The sequence below is a fragment of the Athene noctua genome, chromosome 2 (assembly GCF_965140245.1).
Source record: "Athene noctua chromosome 2, bAthNoc1.hap1.1, whole genome shotgun sequence".
In the NCBI taxonomy this organism is placed as follows: Eukaryota; Metazoa; Chordata; class Aves; order Strigiformes; family Strigidae; genus Athene; species Athene noctua.
The window spans coordinates 30,932,006-30,944,413 of record NC_134038.1 but is presented as its reverse complement, the minus strand read 5'-3'; the positions used below and the strand labels follow the sequence as shown (position 1 = coordinate 30,944,413).

At 37.6% G+C, this 12,408-nt stretch overlaps 1 protein-coding gene across 7 annotated transcripts in view; it reads left to right on the top strand.

Annotated features, from left to right (window-relative positions):
• The window catches only part of RALYL (RALY RNA binding protein like), a 397,087-nt gene that overhangs the window by 26,235 nt on the left and 358,444 nt on the right, over window positions 1-12,408 (top strand). Inside the window, exon 1 of one of the 7 annotated variants that reach the window (XM_074898778.1) lies at window positions 3,156-3,229. The exons of the other annotated variants lie outside the window; for them this stretch is intronic. The gene's annotated coding sequence lies outside the window, so the exon portion shown is untranslated. Of the gene's footprint in view, window positions 1-3,155; window positions 3,230-12,408 lie in introns of those variants that run through there. 7 annotated transcript variants of the gene reach the window in all.

Sequence of the window (12,408 nt, the reverse complement as noted above, 5' to 3'; positions counted from 1 at the left end):
ATTTTCTTGTTCAGATCTGTGTTGTCTGAAGTACAGCATTCTTATATGTCTTTTAATAACTGGTGCAATAATATAGCATTGTATTTCAGTAGTTGAGGAAGACTTGAGTCTCAAGTCTTACTACAGTGAACCTCCCTTTAGCTTTAAATAGAGATTTGACTGATGAATGAAATAACCTGTATTTGATGAAACTGTTCTTCAAGAGGGCACAGGGCAGACTGCACAGTCGGCCATGAAGTCAGCTGTATGAAGGCAAGGTAAACTGACAGATTGAATGGCTCCACCAAACCCATTATTACTATTGCTTTTCTGGGTCAGAATAGAAATCCAGTAAAGGCAACAACTGCTTTGACAGAATATGAGATTACAGTAGTCCTGCTATAATCCCTGCTTTTACAGAGACAAGGGGAGGTATTTTTCATTCTCATCAGCAGGTGAGAAGGTCATGTTTACTAAGACTGGGTGCAAAAGTGTTATCATCATCTCCAAGGAAGCATGCAGGAGTGGAGTAAATTTGCCAAACATCATCAAATTAGAGCTGTCATTTGTCTGTGAGTGAACAGATGGGAATCATGAATGAAGACCATAGCCTTCAAATTGGGAAAAAATTTCAGGTAGAAACAGAAAGCCCATCTAGGAGAAGCAGCAGCATGATAGCCCTAGACATCATTTTTGTTTAATATTGGAGAACTGATCATACAACTATTTCAGGTGGATCTTGTACATATGACTGATGAAACTAATTTTCTCAGTAAAAAAAGTATCATGACCAAGAAAGAATTGCCAGTATTTTTTTGTAGGTGACTAAGCTGTGCTCTGGGAAAGGAATCCATGCTAGCAGTATTATACATTCCTGTATACCATATTTCATTTTAATATGTATTTAAATGATTAATTAAAGTAACTGACACCATAATTCCTTTCATTCTTTTGTATTTTCTCATGCACTTTCTCCCTGTGGGACTAAGCACAAGTTTTCAGTTGAGTTTGCAAGGTATTAGGTACCTCAGGTTTTATACATATTCACTTTGAAATATTTGAAACCATATTTTCATTAAAATGTTTTCATTACAATCAAATCAAGATAGATATCTAGAAATGCAGATTATCCAAATTAATGAATATTTTTAGATATTAAAATTGTTATGGAAGCTAATATATATGTTGAGTACAGTGCTGCACTGGAAATAATTAGAAAGGAAAACATGGGGCTTACTGAAGAGAATCATAAAGAGGGTAAGGAATTTGCAAATGAGCTGCAGGGAGTTTACAACTGGAACTTTTATGGTAATAATTCTGAGATAGTATTTTTGTTTAATAATTTCACTATTGATATTAGTAAATATTGGGAGTGTGCCGGCAAAATTTGCTCATATAAGGCAGAATGGCATCAATAATACAGAGGAGGAGGAGTGGGATATCATATAGGAGAGGGTGAGTAGCCTTTAGGATTGGGCTAATAGAAATGCAGTTAAATATTAAGTGAGGGTCACATTATCATTTTTCAACTATAAGATCCCTTCTAGGCCTGTATATTTTAGCTCTTCTTAATTTTGGATAGTTTATATTTTGTGCTGCCTCTGGTTGGTTTTTAACTATTTTGAAAATCACACCCCTTAGGCACCCTTTCTTTTCTTTTTTTTTTTTTTTTGTGAACACAACTAGAAAATGGTGAAATTATTTTTTCAATAAAAATAACTTCTAAACAGAATTACCTAAACATGAAAAAGTAATACTCACTGAATTGTAAACCCCCAAAAGCAAAAATATATAATGAAAGCTGAAAAATATTTCAGCTTTTATAACACCAGCAGTCAGCCTAAAAGGAGTTGAGTCTTCTAAAACAGATGCTGCCTTGTGATGGAAGATAGATTGGCCTGTGAGTCTGAATAAACTTTGTCTCTAATTAGTATGCAAATCTCACCTGCTCCAGGGTTCTTTCTCTTTCAAAAACTATGATCTATTTAGTGTTTCTGTGTTTTCTGGTGAATAATCTCACCCACGAGGCTTCTTTTTCATTCCAATTTTCTTCATACCTGTAATTTTCAAAGCATGCTGTACTGTTTTACATCAATGTTTTCTTCAAAGCACCAAGCTGAGAAATGTTAGCATTTCAGATATTAAACAAATCCTGAAAACATATGCAAACATTTAATAATAAAAATATTTTTACTTAATCCTATAGGGTAAAATTCTGTATTGCAACATGTATATTATACATGTAAAATACAAAGAGTACAGCCAGGACTATGGATATTGAGTGAGTTTAATTCATTTTGTAAGCATTTGATTTGATTAGCAGAATTTTTAATATCAGAATGTTAAATAAAATATATAAACATGTTTAAAATCCAATCTTATACCATTAAAAATAGTGATGATTTCACCAGAAGAAGGATCACATCTTAGTCAATGGCATTGACAGAAAACATGTCAGCATGTTATGACATCCAGAAGTTTTCTAAATTTCTGTAAAATTGTGATAAAAAGATTAGCCTACTCAAACCTGATTCCTCCTTCCCCTCCTTTTTTGCTGATGTGTTTCCCTGTGTATCAGCATGGAACATAAATGAAGTATCTAAACAGCTGGACCTGATTCAGGATGTGGATCTTTTGAGGGATATATTCACATCATCCAACTTCAGACAACTCCTTTCTAAACTCTGACTACCTTTTGAAAGAAGCAGCCCCTTTTCTGCTGTCTAGATAGGAAAGTTAGTCTTCTAAGCTTAAACAGTCAAAATCTTCATAAGCTGACTACCCTCCACTGTGTAAGCAACCCTCTGGGGTTGAGTGCATGCGCACATACACACTCACATGTCCACACACCCGTGATCATGACCTGTGATGGCAATTCCTGCATGTTTAGAGGTCCCTCCAAATGCAATAGATGAGAAGACTGTGCATTACACCTTAGACTATATATATTTATATACAGTGATTGTCTATATCTGCTGTCATTGGCAAGAAACTTATTTGGAGTGTTGTATGAGTACTGTGGGACTATTTGATGCAGTAATCTGTTCTATGAATTGCATGAAGTCATTTAGCTATGCGTATTCTATATGCATAATTCCTCTTTAGTGGCCTTGAAATAGTGAAAAAGGAATTCATGACACCTGTATTTTATTTTCCAGTTGTATGCAGCGTTCATCCCTGGACAAGTCACTTAGATGCAGATCTTGAAAGATTTTCAGGTCTCCAATTAATTCCAAAGACATCTGTAAAGGTTTGGGCTTTAATCTTTCTAGCCTTTGATATCCTTAGCTGCAAGATGAAAATGTTACTATGAACATATCTTTGCAGCCCCTTGGAGACGCTTACATGAAAGGTCCTGTAAACATGTAAACCATTTTTTTATTTTTTTCTTATTGGCCACTAAAGAGAATTTTGCATGGAATATAAGCACTTGGAACTACAGGGGTTTGCTATGTTTATCAGAAGCAAGAAATTTGCCCTACATATTTGTGTAACTATTATGAAATGGAAACACCAAATATAAATAATGCATGAAAATATTTAAAGTATGTTTTCCCCACTATTTTTTAATTATTCTATCTGATTGAATAGGCAGCAGTGTTGAAGCTCTGTTGAGAACCTGTCTCAGTCTCCCAGGAATGATGCTTTTTAGTAAAAGGTAGCAATAGAAAATTGTTTTAGCATTAGTTATTCACCTGATTCTAGTCCAGCACTCAGAAGTGGAACCAGCAATCTTGTTTGTTAAAGACAATGCACAGAAGTATATTACAGGTGCCATTCTATAAAATTGTCTGAGATGGAGAAGAGTAATAGGTCAAAGAGAAGCTATAAGTGCAAATAGTCAAGAAAGAGAAGGCTCTGCATCACCATTTCCAGAACAATCACTGTGATTTTGATTTGGGGTGTAAGAATGCGCAGAAATCGATGAAAGCTTTGTGTTTAGCAGCACATAAATGTGAAGGCATCAGTGCTCTTCAGTGCCAGCCAGGTAGGTGGCAGGTCCTCTGCAGCTGTAATACACTGGTCTGGAGGAATAGGAGTAGGTGATTGTGTCTGGAGTGGTGTGTGGTACCGTGGGATGTCTTGCTGCTGAACAGTCACACAAGGTCCTGCTGACGAAGAGGTTTATTTTTCCCATCTCAATCTCTTGCTTGCTACAGGTTAGCCCTATGTAGCCTGTTTACATGGCCATTTTCCTGATGTGCTCACCAGAAGACCAAGTCAAACTTAAACTGGAAAGAGCCTGTAGGTAGCTAATTCATCAAGTCCTATTTTAAATATTCAAGTCTCTCTTCATTTCAAAGCCTTTCTTAGGCATGTTCAATAGCTCTTCAGAGATAACTAGGTTTTCTCAGGTTTAAATTTCAGTTAAGCTTAAAGATTCTTGTCCAATAAATGCCAAAACTGGGATGAATCCTGGCTGGCTCAGAAATAGTGCACAACATAGGCTGAGCATTGGAACTGCAAAAAATCATGCTGCAGGTAAGCTGTATTATATTCTCATAATGAATGAAAAAAATTCTCAGCTTTGCTCTGTCACATACTAAGAATACATTGAAGTTACATATATGAAAAGGGTGGAGGGAATTACTTGTGTCAGATCAATAATCTTCAGATCAAATAGACATGTTTACATCAGTGGAAGGAATTTACTAGAGTATGGATTCACATTACAATGATAAAATATAAATGATAACAAATATTATACATTTATCAAAGAAATATAGTAGTATATAATACCTGATACAGTTCAGCTGAGCTGTCTAAAATTGGTTTACAAACTGTTATCACTGGTGATGAAACAGACTTTTCAATATGAGGCAGTGTCAGTCATATGTTGGTTAGTGGATACACTGAAATTTATGTAAGAATTATGGACTAAATATCGTCTTTAGAAGGAGAAAGACCTCATTTGGTAAAGTAGGAAAGAGGCCTCAGCTCTGCTGAAAGAGGTGGAAACTCTCAGTGCCTCACCAGATTCAACTCTAAGTGTTCAAAATATCCCAAGCCTCTGGATTGACAAGATAGTCTTTTAAAATATTCATTTTAATGAAGGACTTTAAAGAATTGATTTCTGGAAAATTTTTAATATTTTAAATAAAAGAAGAGAGCTAAGATTTGTTTCAAAAGTTGAGATTTTTTTCAAAGTTCAGATTAAATTAGGATCCAGCTAATAAAGAAACTACCCAAACCTCATCATTTTTGTGACTTTTGAATATTTTGGTGCTTTTCATCTTTATGTTTCCTGGTTTAGTTCTGTATTCCTGTTTGACAAATTATTTGCATTATGGTAGGCTTTTATACAAAAAAGGCTTAAAAAATCAAGTTAGAGCAGTATGGTTTCAAAGAAGACTAAAGCAAGACCACAAGAACATTTCTACTGCAGGTCTAGGAATAATTTGCAGTAATGCAGTACAATTCTACACATGTAATTAAGGGCTAAGGAAGAAGAAGCTGAAGTAAATTTACTCCTGAATTTAGTGCTGAGAAAGCAATATTCAAGACAATGCAATGAATGACCTTTTCAGGTCACTATTACAAATATATCTTTGGACCTAACATTGTTGGTTACAATTCTAACTCAGTTGATTAGTGTAGCTGTGTTACCTTCAAAACATTACGGGCTAACACAAGTGAGATTCTTTGTATTCAGCTTCTTCCCTTCCAGACTTGGTGTTTCCTATTGCTCTCCAAAGCGTTAAGGTTAGAAGGAATAATAGAGTAGACACACATCCTATGAGATTTCTGTTTCTTTCCCTTTCCCTCTTGTGCAGATGGATTGAAAGAGAGAGCTGGTCTTGATGCAGGTTTCTCAGGCAGACATGAAACCAGAGCAGATGCTAGCAGACCAAGCAGTGATCCATATACTTCACTTTTTTTTTTTTTTTCCCCTTTCTATTAAATACATTTGTTATCCTGAAACAAGTCTTTGTCCTCAGATGACAATTAATATATTTTATTTAGAATGCTGAGCCATCATCAGCTTTAAAGATGCATGGTGGGTAGGGTGAGTTTCACCCACACCCTATACATCATTAACTTTAAACTTCATTAATTTTCTATAGGCAGAAAAATAAAGGGAAATGAGGCAAAGTAACGTGTTTTGGTATTTAAAACCAGCCTTCAATTCTCTTAATAAAAAATAGAATAAACCGTTTGCTGTCAAAGAAGGTTTATACAACTTCTTTGAAAATGGCATTGAAAAACTGTCACTTGGGCAAACTTTTGAAGCACAACATCATATCTGCTGTAGCACACACCTATACACCATTTGCTCCTATCAAAGCCTAAAGGAAGCCTCAATATCACACAAATCTCATTTCTGTCAGCTAAAGAGATTTGGTGAAGATGCAGAAACTATTTCATCCAGAGGATACCACAGTTGATGATCTAAAGAAAACATTCTTCAAATTACTTACAAGCCTTATAATTTCCTATTTTGTGTTTGGGAAATGCCATCTTGAATATAAAAATTCAAGCTTTTGCAAATCAACTCTCTTTAAAAAAATCTACTTATATTTTCACCAAAAATATCCTGTTCTAATTTTTTGTAAGTGTTTTCCCTGGGTACTCCTTGTCTTAGATGAACAATCAAAAAAGCCAGCACACATTTTTAGCTTCATCCCTGTTTCTTTTTCATTCTAGCCAAGTTCATCTGTATGCCACAGAATTGTCGAACAAAGAAGCGTCACTTTCAAATATTCACAAGGGAAGGAAATGATGTTTCCCTTGTGTGGGCTTCTTTTTATTTTTGTTTTTGGTCTTTTTGATGTTCCAGTTTGCTGTACAGCTATAATCTCTCCTGCTTTGTAGGGTGTGTGTAATAAATGGGGTCTGAAATTCCTTAAACACTTTAGCTTCGCTTCAGCTATTAATCTCAGCAGCCATTTATTGGTTTGTATGCTACAAAGCAATGGAGATTATCCTTTAATTAATTCCATTGAGGGGTTCAGCTGCTACCATCAACCACAATATGGTTTCATAAATTAATATAGTAGGGGAAATATAATGCAATTTATTATAACATTTATATTAAAATGCAAGTAATAATACTAGAAATCCTGTGTAACAAAAAGATATATATGTGTGTGTGTATCTCCCAAATGCAGCGATTAAAAGAACAATTGTATATTACATTTTCATATTTTTATTTTATTTAACTGTTTTAAGTATATTTCAGAATCCACCAGAAAATAAAAAGATGTTTTCTTGACTCCTAAATAGGTAGCCATCTTCAAAATTATGAAATGACACCTTACATCTAAATATATAATTGATCTTTAGAGCTTTGCTTGAGATCTAACTTTCCCACTAATTTATTTGTACTGTTGTAGCTTAATCAGTTATAATCATACATATTTGTACACGTGAACATTTTTATGAGTACTTGAGGGACAACATCAAATACTGCCTAAAGGATTGCCAAAATCTCTGGAACCCGAAAGTGCTTGGCATGGGCACCTTTTCTGCAACAGAGGACCGAATATGTTAAAAAATATGCTAACTAGGGTGTTTTCTCTAGCATACTTTACTGTAACTCAGCATACTGAGTTTAGCTGTTACTTTGAAAAAGACAACAATTATGGCCTGGTTCAAAACTAATTTGTGTGCTAGTAGTGTTGGTGTAAGCAGAACAAGTTTGACTGCCAGGACAATGCTGTGCAATTTTACTTTAATGTCATTACGTGTTAAGATTTCAGTCGTACCTAACTTCTAATGGAGGTAGCAGAAATGAGTAGGGAGGTAAGATGGTTCTTCTGTGCCCACCCAGACTAAAGTCAGAAGCTAGGCAGACCTCAGGAAGTCTAGATCAGTTCAAATTGGCAAAATAAGGTGTTGTCATCCGTGGTGCTCCTTTCCCGAGTACTGCTTTCAGTAGGATTTCTTGTATATTGGCAACCTTATCTGTGCTAAGAAATTAACCAGTGTGTGTTCTCCCTAAAAGTCTTCATATAGCATTACTAATTAAGTTAATTCATTAAGTAGAATCTCAAGATCATCTGAAGAAATAGCTTTATTAAACCCCTGAGCATTGTAAGATATTGCAAAGCCTCTTTGTGGATTCGATGTAAATCTAATATTTCACTGATCTGGGTGAAGAAATGCAGAGCTTAAAATGGAAAAGTTTACTATAGTAATTATAACTTTTTTTGTTACACAAATCAGAAGTGCTGAGTTATTTTTCATCTTAATAGATAGACATTCCTGTGTTTTCTGGCAGTGTAGGTCCAGTTTATTGATCAAGTTTTGCAAGGACAGAAGCAGAGCTCTGTGCTGAAATATTATTGAATCTGCGGCTTTGAGAATTTGCAGTGTGTAACAATAGAAATTACAGCTACTCAGTGTCACGTAGAAGCTGATGGAAAACACTGTGTGGCTTAAAAGCTTCAATCCTCACACAGGGTTAGTGTAAAAGTAGACTCACGCCAGCTATCCAGGCTCTGATGTGTCAGTGATGTGCAGACGTATTTGTGTTGTGACGAATGTTGCACAATGGCAGCAGTATCATGTTCTCAGTGAAAGAGGCCCTGGGAAGGTATGTGTGTACCTAAGAAGCTACCAACAGAGAAAAGATGCTGCCAGGACATGCTGTTTAAATGCAATCCACCTAGCAAGAGCTATGACTGAGGTCTGCTCAGGAACTGATATTACAGTCCATGAGCTGCAGTCACCAACCAGGCTGAATGTGTTCACTTCACAGGAGACCCAGGGCATGAGGTTGTTCCCAGGAGCAGATCCAAGGTTCCACTCCTTCCTCTGGTGGTTGACATAATTCAGTCCAGAAAACCAGAATGTAGAGTGGAAAAGTACTCAACAGGACCTGTTTAGTACTTGTAGATGAAATGGCAATCTTAATTTCTTAATAGACAAGATAGAGTTTGTAATCTGTGTGTTTACAAATTGGTCTTATTTGTTTGTTGCTTTTCTTGATTTCTTTGAGTTTTTCGGTCACTGGTTCCTTAGTTTCCAGTTCATACAAAGCAGCAAGGCTCTGCAATATATATTATAGAAAAAATGTACAACTGATTTAGAAATGGATAACTACTCTCAAAGCATAGACTTTGTGATCATTTTTCCATAATTTCTGTTGTACTATTTGCAATAGAAGTTATTATTTTTTGACTCAGGTTGTTTTTTTATTTTCAATTAACATAATATGGTGATATGGTGAACAGAAAAAAAAATGGATTGACTGATAAATCTGACCTTCATCAGATTTGTATTGAGTCTTTAATACTAATATGTGGAGCAGTTCAGAAGCATTGCAAGATTATCTTCATGACTCACAATAGCTGTAAAGTCATAATACCATATATATATATATATATATATATATATAGTTTGCCATCTGCACTAACTAATAATATTAATTCATCTGATGACAGGATGAGAAGGAAAACCAGTTCATTGAATAAGAGAAATTGAAAACATGGTTAAAAGCCTTCTCAGTCAAATTGTCCAGGAAAACGCAAGATACACCCAATTTATTAAAGTTGGGTTTGACACTGTATTTAATGATTTAACAGAAAAACTTTGCCAGTTTAATTATAGTCTATAGTTAGACTTTAGTGAACCTGGGTTTTCTGGCTTCTAGCCAAAAAAAATTATTTAATATTTGCTTGTCTTATTTTTATCTGTATAAAGTAGTACATCTGAACAAAAGTACATCTACAAGAAAGGCAGGAAGGATGATCCAGGAAACTATAGACCTGTCAGTCTGACCTTGGTGCCAGGGAAGGTCATGGAGCATGTCATCTCGGGTGCCATTAAAAGTCATATAATGGACAACCAGATGATCAGGCCCAGTCAGCATGGGTTTATGAAAGGCAGGTCTGCCTGACAAACCTGATCTCCTTCTATGGCAGGGCGACCTGCTTATTGGATGAGGGAAAGGCTGTGGATGTTATTTACCTTGACTTTAGTAAGGCCTTTGACACCGTTTCCCACAGCAATCTCCTGGCAAAACTGGCTGCTCGTGGCTTGGATGGGCACACGCTTTGCTGGGTAAAAAAGTCTGGGACTGGATGGCTGGGCCCAAAGAGTTGTGGTGAACAGAGTTAAATCTGGTTGGCGGCTGGTCACGAGTGGTGTCCCCCAGGCCTTAGTGTTGGGGCCACTCCTGCTTAACATCTTTATTGATGATCTAGACGAGGGGATCGAGTGCACCCTCAGTCAGTTTGCAGATGACACCCGGTTGGGTGGGAGTGTTGATCTGCTCGAGGGTAGGGAGGCTCTGCAGAGAGACCTGGACAGGCTGGAGCCATGGGCTGAGGCCAACTGGAGGAGTTTCAATAAGGGCAAATGCCGGGGGCTGCCCTTGGGCCACAACAACCCCCAGCAGCGCTACAGGCTTGGGGAGGAGTGGCTGGAGAGCTGCCAGTCAGAGAGGGACCTGGGGGGGGTGATTGACAGCCGGCTGAACAGGAGCCAGCAGTGTGCCCAGGGGGCCAAGGCGGCCAATGGCATCCTGGCTTGTGTCAGCACTAGTGTGGCCAGCAGGGACAGGGAAGGGATCTGACCCCTGTACTCGACACTGGTGAGGCCGCCCCTCGATGCCTGTGTTCAGTTTTGGGCCCCTCACTACACAAAGGACATTGAATGACTCGAGCGTGTCCAGAGAAGGGCAACGAAGCTGGTGCAGGCTCTGGAGCACAGGTCGTACGGGGACCAACTGAGGGAACTGGGGGTGTTTAGTCTGGAGAAGAGGAGGCTGAGGGGACACCTCATCGCCCTCTACAGCTCTCTGAAAGGAGGGTGCAGAGAGCTGGGGATGAGCCTCTTTAACAAAGTAACAAGCGATAGGACAAGAGGTAATGGCCTCAAGTTGCACCAGGGAAGGTTTAGACTGGATATTAGGAAGCATTTCTTTACAGAAGGGGTTGTTAGGGGTTGGAATGGGCTGCCCAGGGTGGTGGTGGAGTCCCCATCCCTGGAGATGTTTAAGTGTTGGCTCGACATAGCGCTGAGGGATCTGGTGTAGTTGGGAACTGTCAGTGTTATTTCCAAGGTTGGACTGGATGATCTTCAAAGTCTTTGCCAACCTAGATGATTCTGTGAAAAGGATAACCTTTTGAAAACAAAAGTTAATGCCTTACCGGTTCAGACCTTTACTTGTGATGGTCTCTTTAGTAGCTTGTTATCATTCTCATGTTATAACATTGAATGACTAATCAAATGAAAAAGCTGTTTGCTACGTGCAAATCCCATATGTTAACAATGGTCTATTTGAATCTTTAAAACAAGGTATAAGTCATGGATAGGGCCATGAAATAGATCTCTAATACACATTAAGCTTAAAAGAAAAATTTTTTTGAGAACTTCTCTGTGAGAAATTATGATAACTAGGAATTTCATTACTGTTTGTATATCCTCTTAGGATATATCTCTAATAGCTGGTGGCACAGGGCTAGCAGAAAGTGTTATACATGTGACTGTTCTCCCACAGTTAAGCACAGGAGCACTGGAAAGGATCCAGGAACACTACTTGCTACATGGTACCTGTCCTTTCACATCACATGGGCTGCATGGACTCTTTGAAGTGCTTGGGACTGCACACAATGGATTCTCCCTCTTCATTTAATGCATATGAGCAGCAGCATTGGGAATCTGGGTTGAGACGCCAGAACATTTGGAAAATGAAATTTGTGTCCCCCCACAGAAGACAAAAGTGTTACATTTGTGTCTTTCTGAATATGAAGTTTATAAGAACAGAAACTTTGAAAATCAGGGATGTGGAGTTAGGGTGCACAACAAGGTACAATGCCCTAACCTTCATCACTGAGATGGGTACTAGACAACCAGCGTGGGCCGCTCTTACCCATTTCAGTATGAAGAAGCGAGGATACATGTGCCACTGGTACATGTAGCATGAAGTACTTTGGGCAGAGTTAAGAGTGATCATCAGCTCCATAGTTTGTGTTTTTCAAAAGTTTTGGGTTTGCTGATGGTTTAATGTCACATTCATGTGTAACGTCACATGAGAAATCATTTATGAAATTATGTTTATTGGTTAACACTGCAGTTGAGGCATGCCTGTGATTAGCCAAAGGCAGAGATGTTATCTGATTCTTAAATGCTTTTTCACTTTCTTAGATCATCTTCCAACAAAATGTCTGAATTAGCTGTCTATGACAGGTGAGAAAGAAAAATCACAGAATATCTTAAGTGTTGGGACATTATGTTTACTATCAGGCTAAGATGTGTGGATGTCTTTCTTCTGCTTCTTTGTGGCATCTTTTGACTGTCTTGTCATCAGAATAGGATGACTACTAGCCAAGAACCTCAACTCTATGGGGTACTTTTTGAAGCACACCAAATCACAGGATAACCTGAGTAAACATGGACTTCAGAGTATAGAAGTACCTAACTTTAAGCCCAGAAGAGAACTCTGAAGTCTTTTTTTTAATACTATACTCTTTGAGAATTGCT